The sequence below is a fragment of the Phyllobates terribilis genome, unplaced genomic scaffold (assembly GCF_046119375.1).
Source record: "Phyllobates terribilis strain yellow unplaced genomic scaffold, ASM4611937v1 Scaffold_13__5_contigs__length_258822181, whole genome shotgun sequence".
In the NCBI taxonomy this organism is placed as follows: Eukaryota; Metazoa; Chordata; class Amphibia; order Anura; family Dendrobatidae; genus Phyllobates; species Phyllobates terribilis.
Window position 1 is genome coordinate 55395146 of NW_027362773.1, and position 26339 is coordinate 55421484.

Here is a 26339-nt window from a genome sequence, read left to right on the forward strand (position 1 = left end):
TCGGGTTCTCGTGGCTTGAGGGCAGTACGGTGTACGGGTCCTTCTCCCACTGGTCGTCCAACTTGTGGAGCCGTCTCTTCCTCTTCAAGACCTGCTCTCCGGGTACCAGGGGAACAGCGGGAGCATACTGGTTGTAAGTTTTCTCTTGTCTTTCCCTAGCCTGACAGAGACTTCGCTCCACGCTCTCCTGTACTCTCCGGTACTGCTGCTGCCTCTCTGTGTCCCAGTCTGCTTCTGGTGAAGTGTCCTCGGGTGTCAGGACTCCCATTTCCAGGTCAACAGGTAACTTACCAGGTCTTGCCCTCATTAGGTAAGCCGGGGTACAGTTGGTGGAACCTACCGGGATGTGGTTGTATAGGTCCACCAGATCGGGCAGCTTCTCAGGCCACAGACTGCGTTCTTCCAGGGGCAACGTTTTCAGAAGATCCATTACCACCTGGTTCATTTTCTCACAAAGTCCATTAGTTTGCGGATGATAGGGTGTCGTCCTTATCTTCCGGCAGCCATACAGAGTGCAGAATTCTTGGAAGACCTCCGCTTCAAAGGCAGGTCCCTGGTCTGTCAACACTTGGTCCGGGTACCCGTGTGGACGGCAGAAATGCTTCTGGAAGGCTCTCGCTGCTGTTCGAGCTGTTAAGTCCTTGACGGGGACGACAACCAAGAACCGGGAGTAGTGATCCACGATGGTTAGTGCGTAGACGTAGCCACTTCTGCTTGGGGTCAGTTTTACATGATCCAAGGCTACCAGTTCCAACGGCTACCGGGTGACGATGGACTGCAGGGGAGTCTTCTGGCTGGCACGATCCTTCCTTCTTAGGTTGCACGGGCCACAGTCTCTGCACCACTTCTCAATGGTTCCCCTCATGCCTACCCAGTGGAATCGCTCGCGCAGCAGGAACTCCAGCTTCTTCCACCCGAAGTGTCCAGCTCCGTCGTGGTATGCCTCCATCACTACGGCTGCGTCTCTTCGTGGCACCACTACTTGCCAGAGTAATTCATGTGTCCGGGAGTTAACCATTCTGCGGCACAACTTCCCTTTGTAAAGGAACAGTCGACTCTTCTCTGCCCATAGTTGTTTGGCTTCCTCCGGAGCGTCTGGTTCAAGGCGAGCCTCCGGCCGAGTCAGCATCTCCTTCACCAGTCGGACGGCAGGGTCGCTGTCTTGCGTTTCCGCCCAGTTGTAGTGGGGTAAGGGGTTCAACGTAGCAGCCTGCTTACTCCTTACCCGATGGGAGTACTGGATAGTCCCATGACGGTGGAACGCAGGGAGTTCAACTTCTTCCAGTCCCTCCGGATCTTCTCCTCCGTCCGGCAGGTTGGGCATCCTGGACAGGGCGTCCGCGTTGGTATTGGAGCGTCCGGCCCGGTATTTGATTGTGAACTCGTAGTTGGACAGACGGGCCATCCACCTCTGCTCCAGGGCACCGAGTCTTGCCGTGTCCAGGTGTGTCAACGGGTTGTTATCCGTGTACACGGTGAACCGGGAAGAAGCGAGGTAATGCTTAAAGCGCTCGGTGACTGCCCATACTACGGCCAGGAACTCTAGCTTAAATGAGCTGTAATTCTCGGGGTTCCTTTCTGTGGGTCGCAGCTTTCGGCTGGCGTAGGCGATTACTCGTTCCTTCCCCTGCTGGATCTGGGACAGTACGGCTCCTAGCCCGATGTTACTGGCGTCGGTGTAGAGGATAAAGGGCTGGCTATAATCCGGGTACGCCAGGATTTCATCCCCCGTGAGGGCCATCTTCAGCTGGCGGAAGGACTCTTCTTCCAGCTCCTCCCATTTGAAGGGCGGCTTCTGGTTCTTGGCCTTCCGGGACTGGCCTATCAGGAGGTCCTGCATAGGTGCTGCCTTTTTGGTGAAACCGGGAATAAACCTTCGGTAGTAGCCTACCAACCCGAGGAACTGCCGCACTTCTTTTACGCTGGAGGGGCTTAGCCATTCCTTAATTGCGGTGATCTTATCAGGGTCGGGAGCCACTCCGTCAGCGCTCACCACGTGTCCCAGGTACTGCACCTTTGGTTTCAGGAGGTGACACTTGGAGGGTTTCACCTTTAGGCCGTAACTCGCCAGAGCTTCGAACACTTCCGCCAGGTGTTTCAGGTGGTCCTCATACGTCTTGGAATATACGATGACATCGTCCAGGTACAACAGGACCGTCTCGAAGTTTCTGTGGCCCAGACAACACTCCATTAGTCGTTGGAAGGTTCCTGGTGCGTTGCAGAGTCCGAACGGCATGCAGGTGAACTCGCTAAGTCCCATCGGGGTGGTGAATGCGGTCTTCTCCCGGTCCGCCTCTGCTACAGGAACCTGCCAGTACCCGCTAGTGAGATCCAAGGTAGAGAAGAAGTTAGCAGATCTTAAAGCAGCCAATGACTCCTCTATCCTTGGTAAGGGGTACGCATCCTTGTGTGTGATACGGTTGATTTTCCGGTAATCTACACACATCCTCATGGTGTTGTCTTTTTTTCTGACTAAGACTAGTGGAGCTGCCCAGGGGCTACAGCTATCCCTGATCACCCCAGCCTCCTTCATGTCTCTAAGCATCCCCTTGGCGTGTTGGTAGTGTGCAGGGGGTACGGGTCGATACCTCTCTTTTATGGGAGGATGGTCTCCCGTGGGGATGTGGTGTTCTACCACCTTGACTCGCCCGAAGTCTAACGGGTGTTTACTAAACACTCTCTCGTACTCTTGAACCACCCGATAGACTCCCTGTTTCTGATGTGAGGGAGTGGAGTCAGTACCCAAATGTAGTTGCTGACACCAGTCCTCCTTTGTTTTCTTAGAGCCGTTACCTTCCTCCGGGTGAGATGGAGGCAAGGGTTCCACAGATTGTATAGCATTTTGGTTAATGGTATATAATTTGGCTAGCGTGGCATACCGGGGCAAGTACACTTCCCTCTTCCCGATATTGATTATGCAAACGGGCACCCTCCCATGGCGTACATTAACCACCCCCCGTGCTGTCAAGATGGTGGGCCTACTGTCTGAGTAAACTGGTTCTACCATTGCCTGGTAATCTCTACCTCTCAGACCAATAGCTGCCCGGCACCAAATCATCATTTCACTTTTTGGGGGCATGGCAATAGGAAAAGGGTCACACATTCTTACGCTACCAATCTCACCGCCGGAGAGTTCCACCTGTTGCCGTCGCATCAGTGCCCGGATCTCTTTCTGGAGCACCCGCTGCTCGCCGGAGCTGGCATTCTTGGCAACCTGTTGTAAAAGGAAAATCACCTCTGCAAGACAATTTTCAATTACATTAGTTCCTAGAGTTATTTTTGGGTGACTCTCATATTTGTCAATATCTACAATGATCAGTCCCTGTGCTGCCAGTTCGACTCTACCGATTTTGATGGTCACCTCTTTAAATCCGATCTGTGGCACGGGCTGGCCATTGCTGGTGATGATACTCAAGTCGTCGTCAGGGTAGCGGGTAATATCCGAGTCATTCCAGTACTGCTTAAAGAGCACGTACGGGATGGTGGTGACCTGTGACCCGGTGTCCAGTAGGGCACTCATGGGAATGCCATCCAGTACCACAGGCAAGACTGGACGTCCTCCCACATATCTGTCGCGCCAGTTCGATGGGCCTGGTGATCTTTTTCCTGGGGGTTGGCCCTCTACCCCAGGTTGTGCCCGTTTAAAGAACAGTACCTTGCCATATGTCCGGGTTGATTGCAGCGGCGGCAGATGGGTCGTCCGTCTTCGCTGTATCGGTCACTGGGTCTTCCTCTGGCCGGTGGGGTCCTCCTTGGTCGACGCCACGGGATGTCCTCCGGTCCGGATGCCAGCTGGATCTTCCCTGGGGTGGAAACCTGTAAAGACTGCACAGTTCGGGTTAGCGCAGCAACGCTCTTAGCTAGCTCTTGGACCTGATGGTGTAGGTCTGGAGCCGGGTCATTGTCCAAAGCCTGCGCATCAGCTCCCACAGGCCCTGCCGACAAGGGCGCCGCCTCCTGGTGGTAAGTGATAGCTGGGCGCCTGTGGGTCACAACGCCACCCAGTGCCGGTTCTCGGAGCACCCGGATGGCTCTGTCCTTGAACTGTGCAAAGCCCAGATGGGGATCCTGTAAGGCCATCGCCCGCAACTGGGTTCGGTGGGCATTACAATATAGTCCCTCTATAAATTGTTCGGTCAACAGCCTGTCCTCGTTTCCCACTCCATCAGGGTCGGTCTGTTTAATGGCCCTCAGGGCCTCTTGTAGGTTTAGTGCATAGTCCCTTATACTCTCATGCGCTCGCTGCTTGCACCCGTAGAATCTAAGCTTAATCTCGGCTGAGGTGCGGGTATCAAAGGTATCCTTCAGCCGGGTTAGTATCCCTGCGACAGTCTTCCTCCCAGGTGGCCAGGATTTTACTTCCTTTTTAGCTGCCCCGGTTAGTTGAGCCACCAGGATGCTCACTTTTTGCTCTTCTGTGAGGGGGTACACCTGGAAGAGGCTATCCAGCTTTTCTCTAAAGTCATGCAGGGTATGTGACTCCCCTGAGTACTGGGGTAGCCAAGCTGCTCCCGGGATATAGGGCATGGTGAAGGGCATAACTGCAGCAGCGGTGGCGCTGGCGGGGGTTGAGGCAGTGAAGCTCTCCTCCGCATCCGACATCTTCCTCCCCCCTAGTGGACCGTGGCCTACCTTGCGATGATCCTGTTCCGTAGGCCGCGGCTCCCCAGTAGATCGTCAGGGTTGAGGACCTTCCGTCGCGCTCCGGTGACGTCGGCGTCTGCTGGGCTCCTTCCAGGACCTTACGCAACGTCCGGACGTGAGGCGGGGCTTCAGTTCTCGCGCGCTTTCGGAGTCCACGCCCCTCTTCTTCCCGCGCGGCGTCCTCAAGATGGCGTCCAACGGCGGGAAAACTCCACGGATGGCGGGAAGAAGGCTGAAGATGGCGCCGGATGGCGGGAATCTTCACAGATGGCGGGAAGAAGGCTGAAAATGGCGCCGGATGGCGGGAATCTTCACCGATGGCGGGAAAACTTCACGGATGGTAAGTTTTAAAAGTCTCTTTTTCAGGCACGCAGTACCCGGTGGTTGCGGGCACGAAATCCTGCCGACTACGCCAAAGTTGACGCGCCCCTGGGCCTGTGTCGCGCTGCGTTGCGCACGCGGGAGCTTACCCGGAGCCGGATCTCTTGAGGGTTGTAGTCTCGTGGCGGTGACCCGGTCCGTGCCCAGGGAGTCAAACTGAGCGGCGATGTAACAGCGGTAGATGTAGGACGACTACGCCACCCGTTGAATGCAGCTATGGAGCTGCCGCTGCAAGACAGTCCGCTGAGGCCGGTGGATGGATGGTGCAGCGTAGATGGTATAACCCCCAACGGGAGGGGTATGGCCTCAGGGCAGCAGATGTGGATGATGGGGGTAGCAGGAACCACTCAGAGACGGTGCGGTGTAATTCAGGGTCTTTACTGGTAACAACGATAGACCCTCCCGGAGTACTTGCTAGTGAACGGGGCCTGGTCAGTCCTTGAGCAGATGGGATCTCCCCTGGCCAGGCGGAGTTGTAGGCCTCCCAAACTGACTGTACTCTTCTGGCTACCTTGCTAGAAGCGGATATAAGTAGCCCACGTCCCTGAGTGTACCGTGTGGTGCTCACCCATATGGCCGGTGACTCGGGGCCTTCTAATGGCTTCCGCTCCACGATGGCGGTGCTGGTCCCACGCGTGTGACCGTGCCTTCGGGTTTCTGGGCCAGAGGACCTGAAATCCCCTGCCGGTCGGCTTCTGCTGCTGGGTAAGAGTTAGTCCCCACAGCCTCGGACTCCGGGTCCGGTAAGAAAGCTTCTCAGTCAGGGCGAGCTCTGCAGCTGCCAGCCCCTGACTTGTAGTAGTATTGCTCCCACTGAGCTTCTGCTGTTTCTTCCTGTGACTGTTTCTTGTCTCTACTCTCCTTGACTGACTAACCCTGCTTCAGCCCCGGGTTTATATAGGGGAAGGTCTTCCCCTCCCAAGACTGGGCAGGAGGTGTGGCATGCACAGGATCCCTGACCAAAGGACCTCCCACCTGCTCTCAGACATAACATTACATTACTGTGGGAAACCAGACCCCTGGGGTGCCACACATGTCTGTCACTAGAAAGGGTCTGGGATATTATGTGTAACATGTCGGCGAGGCACTGAGATGTACTATGTTAGGAGCGGTTTATGAGATGTAATAAACTGCTGGACTGTGAATTACCGGAAAAATGTTGCATGTGTGCTTTAAATGACCCGGTGAAGCGAGTGCCCCCAGCGTGATGAATAGCGCTACCTTACAGCCATAACAGGGTCAGTATTTAATTCAACCTGCCTGTGGTTCCGACAGTGATAAACAGATGTCAAGTTGCCTTTAAAATCATTGGAAATGTAAAAATAAAGCTCCCTCATAATTATGACTGACAACAGAGTGAAATAGGTGCCGTTTACCTGAAGATATATTAGAATTTAGGTTTTCCATCAATTTACAATAGAAGTGAAAGAGCATTATATGTCACTGTAAATCATGCGTTAATAGAAAAGTAAATGCTATTAAATGCATAGCTGTTAAACTACAAATGACTCCAATCACCATGGGCAAAGGGCATGAGCATTCTGGCGAAAAAAAATCTGTGAAATGTTCCAGGAATGTAATATGTGACTGCATTTGTAATACATGTGTAATCACTGTAAGATCTGTCACAGTCTTGCTAGCTTCCAAGGGGAATTATTGATTTCTAAGGTAGAGCAGAGAATGGGTAATGTGACAAACCCCATGGAATATAATGACCATTATTCTTAATAGGAAGAATGTGTGTGTACCTCACAGATCCTTTCTAGTTTTCTTCTCAATGATATTTCAAATCGAAAAATGACATGAAAATGCTCAGAACATAAAGCCTTCTCTAGAATTATGTAAAGAGAGGAGAGAACAAGGTGCAATGGGTGACTCAGTATTGCAATTGTTAGAGGGGTGTGGGGATGGCTACTAACCTTATGGAGTTGTGCACCTCTGCACAACCCCAGTGTAAAGCTCCACAAGCTCCGCTCTGTTGGTGGCTGTCATCTATTTCCAGCGGCGTTCACAGATCCTGATCTCTCGGTGGTGGATCACGTGGTCAGGTTAGTAGCATGTAACGCCGAGATAGACGCCCAGCTTCACCAACACCCCGGGCAGCGTTCCGGAGGGGTTAGGGCAGCGCAGCTTGGAAAACCAGGGTAGTAATTCTAATTAAATTGCTCCCACAGGTGAAAGAACAATAGATTAAAGGCAGCTCTACCGCACCCCAACAGGGGGAAAGGGACAATCAGTGAATATGAATAGCGGTACCAGAGCGCCAATAACAGGGCAAAAATATTAAAAGGACTGATTTATTAATACACACTAGAATTATGTCTCACAACATCACAGTATACTTCAGGAAGGCATGGTGCCATAGGGAGAAAATTTTTATTAGCAAATGTAGCCAAGTTTTGGTGATATTATCCCATCAATATCTAATATTGACTTAAAACAAATTTATAGAGGAGGACTGGCTAAGCAGTTTGAGTACAACACGTAATCAATTGGTTTTCTCACCATATGCATTTATCATCGATCCACAGGATAGGTCACTACGATAGGAGTCCTTTTTCATCCAGTGCCCATTGAATAGTGCAGTTGTGGAGTTCAATACTGAACTGATTCGGTCAGCCTACAGACATTGAATGATCCTGCAAGTTTCTCCTCACTAAGAGGGGTGCAGTAAAGAGAAACAGGAGCTTTAAACCCTTCTTTTTGTGATCGGCAGGGCCCCAATGGATCATTTCACACCTAACCTGTGGATATGTGCTAAATGTTTATTGAGGAGAACACCCCATTAAAACACTTCATTTTCAGGGCTTTTGAGTCCAGTAGGTAGTCCTACTCTGTGAAAGACAGCGTTTCTGTATACACTTTGCAAATTGTCTCTTCAGAGAGGAAGAGGAAGAGAACTCTAGTGCCACCTACAGGAAGCAGCAATCTTAAAAGTCAATAGTGACCCTTTAACCAGTCTTATCACATGACTTAGGATATAAGCCAGGACCAGAAACTCATTTTGCAGACATTGTATACACTTTTACACATGGAAGGCTGTCAGCTATTGTATAAGAGCCCCAGAGAGAATGTCCAAAATTATAAGTTCACTTTAAATGGCCGTAGACATTATATGTTTCTTGTCAAATCCCACCAAAAAAGTGACAAGATTTACCATTAGGCATCTTACAGTACAGCTGTGCTTTTCACAACTGAATTCTTGCACTCCATGGTTTAGCATGTCTCTCCGTTGGTATTCTTTGAACCTACAGCATATTTAAAGTAAATCTGCCACCTGGTTATGCTGCCCTATTGAGATCAGGATAATATAGGGCAGAGACTCTGATTCCAGCACAGCGCCCCTTACTGGGCTGGCTTGCTGTCATTTTGATAAAATCCGTGCTTTATTTGTTATAGATCTACCAATTATCTGAATGCTGTATAAACCCACTCACACTAGATTTGCAGCTTTCTGTGTACACTGTGCATAGGCAGAAAGCTGAGTGGTGGGGGTGGGGTTATAAAGAGTAGAGATGAGCGGTGTTCGACTAGAACTGTTCGCCAATCTCAAATTCGAGCTGTTTTGGGTGGTGTTCGAGTTGTTCGACGAACCCGAACGATTTGCAAAAAATACTTGCTGTTCGAGGTTATGTTCGATAACTGTTCGTGCACCAAAAGCGTGTCCTGCATGTCTGGCGCTATTTAGAGCACCAATCATGCAGGGATTGTCTGCCACTCACTGTAATGCCACAGCCATGGTGGTTGTGGCATTAGAGTGATTGCACAAATCGATGGGAACTGTGCTCACAGTGTAACATGAAAAGCCGGCAATTCAGCAGCGGCGTACACCGGTACCCGACAATTTAGAACCGAAAGAATAGAGCTTCACACATAGATTAGATAGATAGAAACATGTCAGTCACATATATAAGAAGTACAGTGACAGTGTTGCTTACTGTACTTGTCATTTAGTGTAAAGGATTTATTAAAAAAATATATTAGTGTTTTCATGCACCGTCTCTTTAAAAAAGCCGGCCGGCAATTCAGCAGCGGTACCCGACAATTTAGAATGGAAGGAATAGAGAATCACACATAGATTAGATAGATAGAAACATGTCAGTCACACATATAAGAAGTACAGTGACAGTGTTGATTACTGTACTTGCCATTTAGTGTAAAGGATTTATTAAAAAAATATTAGTGTTTTCATGCACCGTCTCTTTAAAAAAGCCGGCCGGCAATTCAGCAGCGGTACCCGACAATTTAGAATGGAAGGAATAGAGCATCACACATAGATTAGATAGATAGAAACATGTCAGTCACATATATAAGAAGTACAGTGACAGTGTTGATTACTGTACTTGTCATTTAGTGTAAAGGATTTATTAAAAAAAATCTTAGTGTTTTCATGCACCGTCTCTTTAAAAAAGCTGGCCTGCAATTCAGCAGCGGTACCCGACAATTTAGAATGGAAGGAATAGAGCATCACACATAGATTAGATAGATAGAAACATGTCAGTCACATATATATGAAGTACAGTGACAGTGTTGATTACTGTACTTGTCATTTAGTGTTAAAATAAAGGATTTATTTTAAAAAAAATTGGCGTGGGGTTCCCCGTAATTTTAGGCTCTAGCGGAGGTTAAGCAGACAGCTGGGGCAGATGTTTGAAGCCTGGGAAGGGGTAATACCCACGGAGCTTCCCAGGCTACTAATATCAGCCCCCAGCTGAATGCCTAGCCTTTACTAGCTATTAAAATGGGGGACCCCCCAAAAAATTGACGTGGGGTCCCCCCTATTTTAATAGCTAGCAAAGGCTAGGCAGACAGCTGGGGGCTGATATTAATAGCCCAGGAAGGGTGCCATGAATATTGGCCCCCTCCCAGGCTAGAAACACCAGCCGTCAGCCGCCCCAGAAATGACACATCCATAGGATGCGCCAATTCTGGCACTTAGCCTTGCTCTTCCCACTGCCCTGTAGCGGTGGCAGTGTGGTAATAGGGCTGGGGTTGATGTCAGCTTATAATGCCAGCTGACATCAAGCCCAGGTGAGTAATGGAGAGTTGTCTATAAGACACCCCCATTACTAACCCCGTAGTCAAAGTTAAAAAAAAACACAAACACCCAGAATAAAGTCCTTTAATTGAAATAAAGACACAATTCTTTATTGTTCTAAATTAAACCATACTTACAATCACACCCATTCCAGCTGAAGCCAACGATCCCCTGCAATAAAAGAAAAATAATAAAGCAACATCATCCTTACCTTTCCATGGTTCCCACGACAGCTTCAGCTCTGCTACATCGAGATGACAGGCTGGAACGCAGCAGAACGCTGCCATCCAGCCTGTCATCCCGCAGACACTGAGAAGCGCAGGCTTGCTTGCGCTCCTCAGCGTCTCTCTGTGACGGCATCCAGATGAGCCGAGTTAATGTCCAATGAACTCAGTTCACCTCATGCACGTCACTGACAGCGTAGGAGAATTCTCCTGCACTCAGCGCTTCAGCGTGAGAATTTTCCCACGCTGTCAGTGACGTGCATGAGGTGAGCCGAGTTCATTGGACATTAACTCGGCTCATCTGGATGCCCTCACAGAGAGACACTGTGGAGCGCAAGCAAGCCTGCGCTTCTCAGTGTCTTCGGGATGACAGGCTGGATGGCAGCGTTCTGTTGCGGTCCAGCCTGTCATCTCGATGTAGCAGAGCTGAAGCTGTCATGGGAACCATGGAAAGGTAAGGATGATGTTGCTTTATTATTTTTCTTTTATTTCAGGAGATCGTTGGCTTCAGCTGGAATGGGCGTGACGGTAAGTATGGTTTAATTTAGAACAATAAAGAGTTGTGTGTTTATTTCAATTAAAGGACTTTTTTCTTGGTGTTGTGTTTTTTTTAAATACTTTACTAGAAATTCATGGTGGTCATGTCTAATATTGGCGTGACCCCATGAATTTCGGGCTTAGGGCCTGCTGATAATGCCAAGCTGGCCCTAACCCCTTTATTACCCAGTGAGCCACCGCACCAGGGCCCTGGATGAGTTGGGTACAGCGCCAGAAGATGGCGCTTCTATGAACGCGACATTTTCTGGGGTCGCTGTGGACTGCAATTTGCAGCGGGGGTGGCCCAGAAAGCTTGGTCCTCCCTGCGCTGCGGATTCCAGCCCCCAGATGCCTAGTTATACCTGGCTGGACACAAAAACAGGGCGAAGCCCCACGTCAATTTTCTTTAAATTATTTCATGAAATAATTAAGAAAAAAAGGGCTTCCCTATATTGTTGTGTCCGGCCAGGTACAAATAGGCAGCTGGTGGATGGGGGCAGCCCGTTCCTGCCTGCTGTACCTGGCTGGACACAAATATAGTGCGAAGCCCCACGTCAATTTTTTAAAATTATTTCATGAATTTCCTGAAATAATTTAAAAAAATTGAAGTGGGGCTTCGCACTATATTTGTGTCCAGCCAGATACAGCAGGCAGGAACGGGCTGCCCCCAACCACCAGCTGCCTATTTGTACCTGGCCGGACACATCAATATAGGGAAGGCCTTTTTTTCTTAATTATTTCATGAATTTCCTGAAATAATTAAAAAAAATTGAAGTGGGGCTTCGCACTATATTTGTGTCCAGCCAGGTACAGCAGGCAGAAACGGGCTGCCCCCAACCACCAGCTGCCTATTTGTACCTGGCCGGACACAACAATATAGAGAAGGCCTTTTTTTCTTAATTATTTCATGAATTTCATGAAATAATTAAAAAAAAAATACGTGGGGCTTCGCCCTGTTTTTGTGTCCAGCCAGGTACAACTAGGCAGCTGGGGGCTGGAATCTGCAGCGCAGGGATGTCCAAGCTTTCTGGGCCCCCCCCGCTGCAAATTGCAGTCCGCAGCCACCCCGGAAAATGGCGCGTTCATAGAAGCGCCATCTTCTGGCGCTGTACCCAACTCATCCAGGGCCCTGGTGCGGTGGCTCACTGGGTAATAAAGGGGTTAGGGCCAGCTTGGTATTATCAGCTGGCCCTAAGCCCAAAATTCATGGGGTCACGCCAGTATTAGACATGACCACCATGAATTTCTAGTAAAGTATTTAAAAAAAACACAACACCCAGAATAAAGTCCTTTAATTGAAATAAAGACACAATTCTTTATTGTTCTAAATTAACCCATACTTTCCATCACGCCCATTCCAGCTGAAGCCAACGATCTCCTGAAATAAAAGAAAAATAATAAACCAACATCATCCTTACCTTTCCATGGTTCCCATGACAGCTTCAGCTCTGCTACATCAAGATGACTGGCTGGACCGCAGCAGAACGCTAGCATCCAGCCTGTCATCCCGCAGACACTGAGAAGAGCAGGCATGCTTGCGCTCCTCAGTGTCTCTCTGTGACGGCATCCAGATGAGCCGAGGTCATGTCCAATGAACTCGGCTCACCTCATGCACGTCACTGACAGCGTGGGAAAATTCTCACGCTGAAGCGCTGAGTGCAGGAGAATTCTCCCACGCTGTCAGTGACGTGCATGAGGTGAGCTCATGTCCAATGAACTCAGCTCACCTCATGCACGTCACTGACAGCGTGGGAAAATTCTCCTGCACTCAGCGCTTCAGCGTGAGAATTCTCCCACGCTGTCAGTGACGTGCATGAGGTGAGCTGAGATCATTGGACATGAACTCACCTCATGCACGTCACTGACAGCGTGGGAAAATTCTCACGCTGAAGCGCTGAGTGCAGGAGAATTTTCCCACGCTGTCAGTGACGTGCATGAGGTGAACTGAGTTCATTGGACATGAGCTCACCTCATGCACGTCACTGACAGCGTGGGAGAATTCTCCTGCACTCAGCGCTTCAGCGTGAGAATTTTCCCACGCTGTCAGTGACGTGCATGAGGTGAGTTCATGTCCAATGATCTTAGCTCACCTCATGCACGTCACTGACAGCGTGGGAAAATTCTCCTGCACTCAGCGCTTCAGCGTGAGAATTCTCCCATGCTGAAGCGCTGAGTGCAGGAGAATTTTCCCACGCTGTCAGTGACGTGCATGAGGTGAGCCGAGTTCATTGGACATGACCTCGGCTCATCTGGATGCCGTCACAGCGAGACACTGAGGAGCGAAGCAAGCCTGCTCTTCTCAATGTCTGCGGGTTGACAGGCTGGATGGCAGCGTTCTGCTGCGGTCCAGCCTGTCATCTCGATGTAGCAGAGCTGGAGCTGTCCTGGGAACCATCGAAAGGTAAGGATGATGTTGGTTTATTATTTCATTTTTATTGCAAGAGATCGTTGGCTTCAGCTGGAATGGGCGTGATGGTAAGTATAGTTTAATTTAGAACAATAAAGAATTGTGTGTTTATTTCAATTAAAGGACTTTATTCTGGGTGTTTGTGTTTTTTTTAACTTTCACTATGGGGTTAGTAATGGGGGTGTCTTATAGACGCCTCTCCATTACTAACCTGGGCTTGATGTCAGCTGGCATTATAAGCTGACATCAACCCCAGCCCTATTACCCCACTGCCACCGCTACAGGGCAGTGGGAAGAGCGAGGCTAAGTGCCAGAATTGGCGCATCCTATGGATGCGCCATTTCTGGGGCGGCTGACGGCTGGTGTTTCTAGCCTGGGAGGGGGCCAATATTCATGGCACCCTTCCTGAGCTATTAATATCAGCCCCCAGCTGTCTGCCTAGCCTTTGCTAGCTATTAAAATAGGGGGGACCCCACGTCATTTTTTTGGGGGGTCCCCCATTTTAATAGCTAGTAAAGGCTAGGTATTCAGCTGGGGGCTGATATTAGTAGCCTGGGAAGCTCCGTGGGTATTACCCTCTTCCCAGGCTTCAAACATCTGCCCCAGCCGTCTGCTTAACCTCCGCTAGAGACTAAAATTACGGGGAACCCCACGCCAATTTTTTTTTACTAAATCCTTTACTTTAACACTAAATGACAAGTACAGTAATCAACACTATCACTGTACTTATTATATATCTGACTCACATGTTTCTATCTATCTAATCTATGTGTGATGCTCTATCTTTCTGTTCTAAATTGTGGAGTACAGATGCTGAATTGCCGGCCGGCTTTTTTAAAGAGACGGTGCATGAAAACACTATTATTTTTTTAAATAAATTCTTTACACTAAATGACAAGTACAGTAAGCAACACTGTCACTGTACTTATTATTTATGTGACTGACATGTTTCTATCTATCTAATCTATGTGTGAAGCTCTATTCTTTCTGTTCTAAATTGTCGGGTACCGCTGCTGAATTGCCGGCCGGCTTTTTTAAAGAGACGGTGCATGAAAACACTAATATTTTTTTAAATAAATCCTTTACACTAAATGACAAGTGCAGTAACCAACACTGTTACTGTGCTTCTTATATGTGTGACTGACATGTTTCTATCTATCTAATCTATGTGTGATGCTCTATTCCTTCTTGTCTAAATTGTCGGGTACCGGTGTATGCCGCTGCTGAATTTGCCGGCCGGCTTTTTTAAAGAGAGTGTCTTCTGAGCAGTTTGTCAGCTTTTGGACACCTTTGAAGGTGTTTTCTATGTGTTTTTGTTTGCCTGCCATTGGTTTTAACGGTGGTCGATGGTGTTCTAAGGTGTTCGACGAACAGTTCGACGAACAGTTCCTCGAACATCCCGGTGTTCGACGAACCGAACCGAACCCGAACACTATGGGGGTGGCTCAACACTAATAAAGAGCTCATGAGTATGAAGGACTACATGGCAGCTGGTCTACTAGTCCTCTACATTGTGTGCACAGTTATTAGGCAATTTGTATTTTTGATTACTCATTTTATTATTGAACAACTCCAGCGTTGTCGGTCATTCCAAAAGATTAATAAACCAGAAATCTGAATATTTAAGAAAGTAAAAGTGAGGTTTTTTCTTTCCTATGAGAATATCTGTGTGTGGAGAATTATTATGCAACTAAATGAAAACATACATTTTCCCATCTCAATTGTTTATTTTCATTTGTTAAATTGAGAACAATAATCAAACAACTCAAAATGTACAAAAATACATTTCTGACATTTTAAAAAATATACAGTACAGACCAAAAGTTTGGACACACCTTCTCATTTAAAGATTTTCTGTATTTTCATGAATATGAAAATTGTACATTCACACTGAAGGCATCAAAACTATGAATTAACACATGTGGAATTATATACTTAACAAAAAAGTGTGAAACAACTGAAAATATGTCTTATATTCTAGATTCTTCAAAGTAGCCACCTTTTGCTTTGATGACTGCTTTGCACACTCTTGGCATTCTCTTGATGAGCTTCAAGAGGTAGTCACCGAAAATGGTTTTCACTTCACAGGTGTGCCCTGTCAGGTTTAATAAGTGAGATTTCTTGCCTTATAAATGGGGTTGGGACCATCAGTTGTGTTGTGCAGAAGTCTGGTGGATACTCAGCTGACAGTCCTACTGAATAGACTGTTAGAATTGGTATTATGGCAAGAAAAAAGCAGCTAAGTAAAGAAAAACGAGTGGCCATCATTACTTTAAGAAATGAAGGTCACTCAGTGCGAACAATTGGGAAAAATTTGAAAGTGTCCCCAAGTGCAGTTGCAAAAACCATCAAGCGCTACAAAGAAACTGGCTCACAAGAGGACCGCCCCAGGAAAGGAAGACCAAGAGTCACCTCTGCTTCTGAGGATAAGTTTATCCGAGTCACCAGCCTCAGAAATCGCAGGTTAACAGCAGCTCAGATTAGAGACCAGGTCAATGCCACACAGAGTTCTAGCAGCAGACACATCTCTACAACAACTGTTAAGAGGAGACTTTGTGCAGCAGGCCTTCATGGTAAAATAGCTGCTAGGAAACCACTGCTAAGGACAGGCAACAAACAGAAAAGACTTGCTTGGGCTAAAGAACACAAGGAATGGACATTAGACCAGTGGAAATCTGTGCTTTGGTCTGATGAGTCCAAATTTGAGATCTTTGGTTCCAACCACCGTGTCTTTGTGCGACGCAGAAAAGGTGAACGGATGGACTCTACATGCCTGGTTCCCACCGTGAAGCATGGAGGAGGAGGTGTGATGGTGTGGGGGTGCTTTGCTGGTGACACTGTTGGGGATTTATTCAAAATTGAAAGCATACCGCACAAGCATGGCTACCACAGCATTTTGCAGCGGCATGCTATTCTATCCGGTTTGCGTTTAGTTGGACCATCATTTATTTTTCAACAGGACAATGACCCCAAACACACCTCCAGGCTGTGTAAGGGCTATTTGACCAAGAAGGAGAGTGATGGGGTGCTACGCCAGATGACCTGGCCTCCACAGTCATCAGACCTGAACCCAATCGAGATGGTTTGGGGTGAGCTGGACCGCAGAGTGAAGGCAAAAGGGCCAACAAGTTCTAAGCATCTCTGGGAATTCCTTCAAGATTGTTGGAAGACCATTTCCGGTGACTACCTCTTGAAGCTCATCAAGAGAATGCCAAGAGTGTGCAAAGCAGTCATCAAAGCAAAAGGTGGCTACTTTGAAGAACCTAGAATATAAGACATATTTTCAGTTGTTTCACACTTTTTTGTTCAGTATATAATTCCACATGTGTTAACTCATAGTTTTGATGCCTTCAGGGTGAATGTACAATTTTCATAGTCATGAAAATACAGAAAAATCTTTAAATGAGAAGGTGTGTCCAAACTTTTGGTCTGTACTGTATATCAGTGACAAATATAGCTGCCCTTCTTTTGGATAACAGTCATAAACTTCATCCAATGAGTCTGTCAGTTTCTTCATCTGTTGATGATCACATTTTTGGGCAGCACCAACTACATCCTCCCTGACACTGGAGAGTTGACTGTTTTCCTTCATCAAAAATCTCGCATTTAAGAAGGACAAACAAGTTCTCATTAGACTTTTGGCCAGATGATGATGATGTCTTCTAAGAAATGGAGGGAGGTTTGGGACTTGATTTTGAGTCCATCTTCAATCTGAAAATGTCCAACTAATTCTTCTATAATAATATCAGCTTATAGCAGTACCCCATCGGGCGTCTGAGTTGAAATGGAAGTCTGTGACCGTTACTAATCCAACCACGGGACCAATCATCTGGTTCCACCAAAAGTCACTTTCATCTCATTAGTGAATAAAACCTTTGAAAAATCTGTCTTAAGCTATTTCTTGGCCCAGCCTTGATGTTTATCTTTCGGTGTCTGGTTCAGTGATGGTCAGCTTTTAGCCTTTATTACCTTGGCCATGTCTCTGAGCACTCAACACCTTGTACTTCTGGGCGCTCCAGGGTGGTTGCAGTCCTGGAATATGACAGCACTGGAGGATAGTGGCTTCTTGGTCACTTCACGTTTTATTCTTCTCAAATTTTTGGCAGTTAATGTGCACCTTTTTTTCTCAACACATCAACCCCAAATACCATTAACCCGATTGCCAATGCACCAGGGAAATTGGAAAGAGTCGGGCAAAGCGCCAGAATTGGCGCATATAATGTGGTGCGCCAATTCCGGAGTGGCTGCTGGCTTGTATTTTTAAGGCTGGGAAGTGCCCAATAACCAGGGACCTTCCCAGCCTGATAATATCAGTTTTTATCAGTCTGCTTTACCTTTGCTGGTTATTTATTATTATTTATTTAATAGGTTAAATAAGGCTAAACACCTTTCAGTGCTACATCTCTATTTATCTACCTATTTTGCCTATCTGTCATCTATTTACTACATCAGGGACGAAGCATTTGTGAAACGTGCGTTAGGTGTTGGTGGGTGAATATGGTTACATGCAATAAACCTTTATTAATACCTTCTATACTTAGCTATGGGCTGATTTATTTATGGTGTACTTTCAAGACCATACATATTGAGTGACTTGTGGAACATTTTCATTGATATTTATTCATAATTATTCACTTGTGTACCATTAATAACTTGTCACTCTATTTATATTAATGTACTAAAATATTTATTAGGGCTCCTCATAGCACTCACCCACCACTATATGTCTGTATCTTGGAATGTTTTATTATGTATATTGTATGTATTTTTAATCTTATTGTGTTTAATAAAGGTCGGTGGAATACTCGACCCGAGCAATGAGCCCAATGTAAGTCTATGGGAAACTCAAGCATTTTTCAGGCGTCTCCCTTCAGCGGTCTGCAGAGGGCCTAAAAATTGCCCAAATCGATGGGAACAGTGGTCAAATGGCATGGTAACAGCATGGGGAAGACCCTTGGAAGCATTTCTGACTTCCAGGTCACTGATGTCAACAATGTTGTCAGAGGTATTACGCCACTTTTACGGACTCACAATAAAACATACAAAAACGAAACCAAAATGGATTTTCCTGGGAAATATATTAAGGAACATCCTTTCCAGGATAATGACTTGTATATAAGGCAAAATAAATAACCAAAACCAAAAATACTCCTCCACACCATAGGCTATGTTCACACGTAGCGTTTTTGATGAGTTTTTGCCCTTTTGTATTGCTTTCAACCGTGACAAATGCATTCACCAAGAAATGTCATTTTAACATTTTACAACCTTATCTGGCCATGTGGTGTGTGAAACATGATCAGACACATCCTGTTTCATTTATGAAGGAGGGGCTCTGAAAGGCACAAAGCCAATTTTTATAGGGTCATCAGGTGACCTTTACTATTCTTAAAGGGCCATCAGTCTGCCCTCACTATTCTTAGAGAGCCATCAGCCAGCTATGATTTGGTGTCACCATTAATAAAGAGTGGGTCTCCTATACTGTTATTGGCTATGCAGTGAGTGGCATGGCTGCCCAAAATTTGGACGCACCCCAATAACCCTTTGAAAATCTGGACGCACTCCAATACCCCTTTGAAGAGACTTAGAGGAGGGCCTCCTGAAATAAAATGTTACCATTATTAGGAAGTGGGTCTCCCATTGTATTTGCCTATGCAGTGAATGCAAGGGTTGCCAAAATCTGAAGGCACTCCAATGCCCCTTGGACGAGACATGGAGGTCAGAGGGCCTCCTGAAAACAATGTTTCCATTATTAGGAAGTAGGTCCTCCATTGTGTTTGCCTATGCAGTGAATGCAAGGATTGCCAAATATTTGGAGCCATTCCAATGCCCTTTGGAAGAGACGTGGAGGTCAGAGGGCCTCCTGAAAACAATGTTCCCATTATTAGGAAGTGGGTCTCCCATTGTGTTTGCCTATGCAGTGAATGCAAGGGTTGCCAAAAATTGGGAGGCACTCCAATGCCCCTTGGAAGTGATGAGGAGGGCCTCATGAAAAAATGTTCCCATTATTAGGAAGTGGGTTTTCCATAGTGTTGGCCTATGCAGTGAATGCAAGGGCTGCCAAAAATTTGGAGGCACTCCAATTCCCCTTGGAAGAGACGTAGAGGGCCTCATTAAAAAATGTTCCCATTATTAGAAAGTGGGTCTCCCATAGTGTTGGCCTATGCAGTGAATGCAAGGGCTGCCATACTTTGGGAAGCAATCCAATGCCCCTTGGAAGAGACGTGGAGGAGGGCCTCATAAAAAATGTTTCCATTAGAAAGGAGCGGGTCTCTTATACTTGTAATGCCCATGCACTAAGTGTATGGGCTGACAAACATTTACTCCTGGAAGGGTATACATGAACATACTGTATGACAATTTTTTTTTACGGACATCATAAACACCCATTAAAAAAATTATGTGGGTGTTGCATGATGGACCACGTTCACCCTGGTGATATGGTGGTGGAGGATGAGGATGAGGAGAAGGAGGAGGACAAGAGCAAATAGCCAAAGTCAGGAAGCGTGTACCCATGTACGGGTGTGAAAAGATGCATGGGAATACACCTCCCAAAAAAGACACTGGATTTGAGTTTATATTATCCTGCTATCATTCGGTAGTGTTGAGAAGTCTGGCCTAATCCAGCCCTTGTTCATTTTTATAAGAGTCAGCCTGTCAGCATTTTCAGTTGACAGGAGGATGCGCTTATCAGTTATAATTCCATCAGCGGCACTAAAAACCCGCTCTGATAAAACGCTATCGGCTGGGCAGGCCAGGACCTCCAAGACATAGAGAACCAGTTCATTCCACGTCTTCAGCTTGGATACCCAATAATTATAAGGCACAGAGGAATCACGGAGGACGTTGGTACGGTTGGAAAGGTATTCCCTCAGCGTCTTCCCAAACTTTGCACTCCTTGTGAAAGTACCCCGCGCCTCAGGGCCTGTGCGATGGGAGGGGCTGAGAAAATTCTCCCAGAACTTTGACAGTGTTCCCCTGCCTCTGCTGGATTGCATTTGCATCTCTCTCGCCTGTATTCCTTGGTTGTCCAACGAACTGTGACCTCTGCCACCAGCGTTTTCAGATGGGAATTTTTTTTAGTAGTACTGCAACAAGGGCCTTCTGGTACTGCCCCATTTTTGTAGACTTGTCTGCCTCAGGAATAAGAGATATGAAGTTCTCCTTGTAACGAGGGTCTAGAAGTGTCACCAACCAGTAATGACTGTCACCCAAAATTTTGAGAATGCGAGGGTCATGGGAAAGGCAGCGTTACATAAACTCAGCCATGCGTACCAGACTGCTAACAGGCCAGACTTCCGTGTCCTCACCAAGAGGACGACTGACCATGCTCTCCTCCTCATCCTCCTTCTCTTCCTCCTCCTACCTGTCCTCAGGTCATCCAAGCTGAACAGACAGTATGACATTTGTGCAGGTAGTACCCTCTATAGCGCAGGAAACTAGCTCCTGTTCTTCCTCCTCCTCCTACTCTTCCTCATTGTCACCCAATCCACATTGGGATGAGATGAGGCTGGGCTGTGTGTAATCACCCTGTATGGTTCCTTGCTCCATCTCATCGTGCTCCGCCGGCAATGTATCCTCTTTGATTGTGAGCAGAGAACGTTTCAGAAGACAGAGAAGCGGGATGGTGACTCTAATTATGGTGTCATCGCTGCTCACCATCTTGGTGGAGTCCTCAAAGTTTTGGAGGATGATACATATGTCTGACATCCATGTCCACTCCTGACGTCTTATGTGTGGAGTCTGAACTGAATACTGCCGGCCTTGTTGATGCTGGTACTCAACAACTGCCCTCTTCTGCTCACAAATCCTTCCCAACATCTGCAGTGAAGAGTTCCAACTCGTGGGAACATCACACACCAGTCTGTGAGCCGGAAGATGCAAACGCTGCTGAAAAACGTCAAGGGCGGCGGAAGCCGTAGGTGACTTTCTAAAATGGGCACACTGGCAGCGTACTTTAACAAGCAGATCTGGCAGCTCCAGGTAGGATTTGAGAAATCGCTGAACCGCTGTTGGTTTAGCAGTGTGAACTACAGATCTGCCTGCTCTTTCAGAGCTGTCCACAACTTTTCAGCATTGTGCAGTTTGTCACCTAAGCATATTAGCTTCAGCACAGCCTGTTGTCGCTTGGCCGAGGCAGTGCTGCAGTGCTTCCAACTTGTGACTGATGTGGTCATTTCGGAGATGGAGGCTGAAGAGGAGGAGGAGGCTGAGGAGGATGAGGTGCAAGAGCTGTAGACTATGTGGGAAGCCCTGATTGACCTAGGGCCCGCAATCCTTGGCGTTGGGAGAACGTGTTCCATTCCAAGGTCCGACTGGGTCCCGGCTTCCACTATGTTAACCCAGTGTGCCGTCAGCAAGATGTATCGTCCCTGTTCACAAGCACTTGTCCATGTGTCCGTGGTTAGGTGGACTTTCCCGGTAACTGCGTTGTTGAGGGCACAGCTAATGTTTTGGGACACGTGCTTGTGTAATGAGGGGACGGCACACCTGGAGAAATAGTGGCAGCTGGGGACTGAGTACCGAGGGATGGCTGCTGCCATCAGGTTGCGGAATGCTTCCATCTCCACGAGCCTAAAAGGCAACATTTCGAGCGCAAGCAGTCGCGAAATGTGGGAATTTAGTAGTGTGACATGGGGGCAATGGCTGCGTATTTGCGCCTGCGTTCCAAGTACTGGGGTGTGGACAAATGAATGCTGCGCTGGGACAAGGACATGGACGTGCATCCTGAGGCTGCTACTTGAGAGTGTGTAACAATAGATGCAGGGCAGGAGGCATCTTCGCATGCACCATGGATAAGGGATTGGCTTGCATGCACAACAGCGGAAGAAGCAGTGGTGCCACCCACAGACCTGTCCTGGATCCTGGGGTTCGGCCCACAAAGTTCTTCCACCCCTGCTAATGCTGGCCTGGGAGGTGGTGCAAATGGCCTTTTTGGGGTTATCGGCAGAGTCTTTAAAAAGCAACCACCTAACAGTTGTACTGGCAACTTCCTTTGTGTTGGTGTTATGGGGAATGGTTTCCAGCCTTCTGTCTGCAGCTACCACACTGCTTCTTCCTACCTGTTGTGGTGCCCTGCCTTCCTCCCCCTGTGTGCTGCTGTCCTCGCTCTGCATATCCTCCAGCTAGGTTGGGTCAGTTACTGTATCATCCACCACCTCATCTTCCACTTTCAAACCGTGGTCCTCCTCCTGACTTTCTGGCAATTGTGTCTCATCATCGTCCACCTCTTGTGATACTTTCCCACCGTCGCCTTCATGTGACCGTGGCTGCTCAAATATTTGGGCATCGCTACATGCGATCTCCTCTTGCTCCGGTTCAAGTGGACCGGGCAAGAGGCCCGAATCTATAAATGGAAAAGTGAACAGCTCTTCGGAGTGTCCAAGTGTGGGATCAGTTGTCTCCAGGCACTCAGCATGGTGGGAGGAAGGAGGATCAGGGTGAGGAATATGCAGTCCAGACTCATGGCTACTGAGACTTGACCGTGTGGAAGACAGGGTGGTGGTGGTGGTGGCAAAGTGACTAGAAGCATTATCCGCTATCCAACCAACAACCTTTTGACACTGCTCTGGGTTCAATAGTGGTGTGCTGCGGTCCCCTAGGAATTGGGACAGGAAGTTCGGACGAGAAGATGTCGGTGTTTGTTTAGGCACAATTTCGGCTTGCCCACGGCCTCGGCCTCGACCTCTGCTTGACCATCACCATCACGTCCAGTTTCCCGTCCCTTGCCACGCGCCTTGCCCATTTTAAATGGAGGACAATATCTTCCACACTCACTACAAATTGCTGAATTTGGAGCGAATTTATATGTGATCCGTGTGACAGAGAAACCACAGTTTTAAATATCTGGCCTGTAGGTAACTATTTTGAACAGCAAACTGGTGTCAAAAACTTCACTGACACACTGAAAATTTTTTATAAAGGAGGCCCGAAATGGCAGTATTTTCTGAAAACGTATATGTGATCCGTGTGACGGAAAAACCACAGTTTTAAATACCTGGCCTGTAGGTAACTATTTTGAACAGCAAACCGGTGTCAAAATCTTTGCTGACACACTGAAATTTTTTTTTAAAGGTTTTGTCCACCACTATTTAAAATATGCCAAAGCGTTTTTATGATGAAAAGCAGCTTCTTTGTAATTACCTCCCTCTGCCTTTTCCGCCTGTGAGCGGCGCTATTACTGGCCGCTCACAGGCATCACGTGACCCCGGCTGCAGCCAGCTCTGACATCCGCTGACGTCACTACAAGTCCAGGCTGCAGCCGGGGGTGTCTCTCTTCCACGTTCCACGGTGGTTGCTGGGTTATGGGCGGTGTTATCCCCGCGCGTCATACCCAGCATCCACTGTGTGCTCTCCCTCTCCCCGTTCATTGGGAAAGCACGCGGGATTACCACATTGCATCACACCCAGCAGCCACCGCGGGGACCCCAGCGCTGAGTCACGCCTCAATAGACGGGATGTCAGCGGGGGGGTCACGTGCTGCCTGTGAGTGGCCAGTGATAGCGCCGCTCACAGGCAGAAAAGGCAGAGGGAGTTAATTATAAAGAAGTTGCTTTTCATCATAAAAACGCTTTGGCATAATTTAAATAGTAGTGTACAACCCCTTTAATGGAGGCCAGAAATGGCAGTATTTTCTGAAAACGTATATGTGATCCATGTGACGGAGAAACCACAGTTTTAAATAGCTGGATTTTTAGCGCTGTAATATGGAAAGGACCTGGCTGTATTCTGCAGTGCCAACAAGCAAATGGCGCAGAAAAACGGTGTTCTCTGCATTGCTTTATAAGCAAATAATGAGGATTAAGATCCCAAAAAAGTTATTCCTGGCCCCCGAGACCTGGGCATTTGTATAGAAATATCTAACAGCAGCAGAAGGCAAAACTGGAATGGAGCCTCTTGTGCTATATACACTGCAGTATGCTATATACACTGCCTGCCTATACACCCTGCCTGCCTGATATCTCTGCAGATGGATTAGTCCTTAGAAGGACTGTTTGTTGAGATGGATATGTGTAATATACTTCTGTTCTACCTACACTACCTAATGAACAAGCAAATCTCTCCCTAGCTCAGCAGCAGCTCTCCCTACACTGATTGCAGAATAGACTGACGAGCACAGAGGCACCAGGTCTGATATAGACCTGATGACGGTGTGCGGCCAGTCAATCACTGTAATGCCACAACCAACATGGCTGCTGCATTACAGTGCATGGCAGGCAATCCCTGCATGTTCATTGGCTCTGTAAAGAGTGCTAAACATGCAGGGAGGAGACCTTAGCATACGCCCGAGCATCTCGCAAGTACTTGGCGAGCTCCGAGCATCTCGAGTACTGAGATGCTCGGGCGAGTACCGAGTACTTGCGAGTATGCTCACTCATCACTAACCTTAACTCAAACTTCTTAAACAGATTTTCTGGAAATTTGTTTATTTTTCAATACGAGGCTAAGAAATTACAAGAAAGTAGTTGCTAAGTACCTCACTGTTCTGCCTGCTCAAAGCGGTCATGGAAGGCTTCACCCATCCATTCTGGGGCTTCTGTTGACATCATGTCAACATAGCAGCTTCTTTTCCTTGGTTCTGCTCTGTCAGTAGTGTTTCCCCTCTAGCAGAACAGACTGGGAGAGGAAGAGCTGCTCTATTGACATGATGTCAAATGAAGAAAGAGTATTGATGGCAGTAGTGGCCCATGACAGCTCTGAGCTGGGAGAGATCAACGCTGGACAGAACAGGCAGGTAGTTAGCAGCTAACTTCCTGTAAGTTCTTAGCCCCAGAGGGAAAGCTAAGCAAAGTCCCGGATAAACCTTCTAGCTAATGACATCTCTGCCTCACAATGTGTATGGCTCACCTCCTGACCAGGGCCGGCTCCAGGTTTTTCTGGGCCCCGGGCGAAAGAGTCTCAGTGGACCCCTATAACACATACCACGATTCAGGATGCACAGATACCGCAGAGAAATATATATATATAGTACAATGCAAAGATTTCACTTCTTACATTACATGAGCAATATCTATTGTAAATTCCACAATAGCTCAGAAACCGGCGAATCGCTCCACACAGTATACTGGCCCCTATATAAGGCCCCATACGGAATACTGGCCCCCATATAAGGCCCCATACGGAATACTGGCCCCCATATAAGGCCCCATACGGAATACTGGCCCCCATATAAGGCCCCATACGGAATACTGACCCCCATATAAGGCCCCATACGGAATACTGGCCCCCATATAAGGCCCCATACGGAATACTGGCCCCCATATAAGGCCCCATACGGAATACTGGCCCCCATATAAGGCCCCATACGGAATACTGGCCCCCATATAAGGCCCCATACGGAATACTGGCCCCCATATAAGGCTCCATACGGAATACTGGCCCCCATATATGGCTCCATACGGAATACTGGCCCCCATATAAGGCTCCATATGGAATACTGGCCCCCATATAAGGCTCCATACGGAATACTGGCCCCCATATAAGGCTCCATACGGAATACTGGCCCCCATATAAGGCTCCATACGGAATACTGGCCCCCATATAAGGCTCCATACGGAATACAGGCCCCCATATAAGACTCCATACGGAATACTGGCCCCCATATAATGCTCCATACGGAATACTGGCCCCCATATAAGGCTCCATACGGAATACTGGCCCCCATATAAGGCTCCATACGGAATACTGGCCTCCATATAAGGCTCCATACGGAATACTGGCCCCCATATAAGGCTCCATACGGAATACTGGCCCCCATATAACGCTCCATACAGGATACTGGTCCCCTTATAAAGCTCCATACTAGATACTGGCCCCCATATAACGCTCCATACAGGATACTGGTCCCCTTATAAAGCTCCATACAGGATACTGGCCCCCATATAACGCTCCATGCAGGTTGTTACCCCCCACATAATGCCCCATACAGGCTGTCCCCCCTTATAATGCTCCATGCAGGCTGTTACCCCCCACATAATGCCCCATACAGGCTGTCCCCCACCTTATAATGCTCCATGCAGGCTGTTACCCCCCACATAATGCCCCATACAGGCTGTCTCTCCCTTATAATGCTCCATGCAGGCTGTTCCCCCCACATAAAGCACTAAGC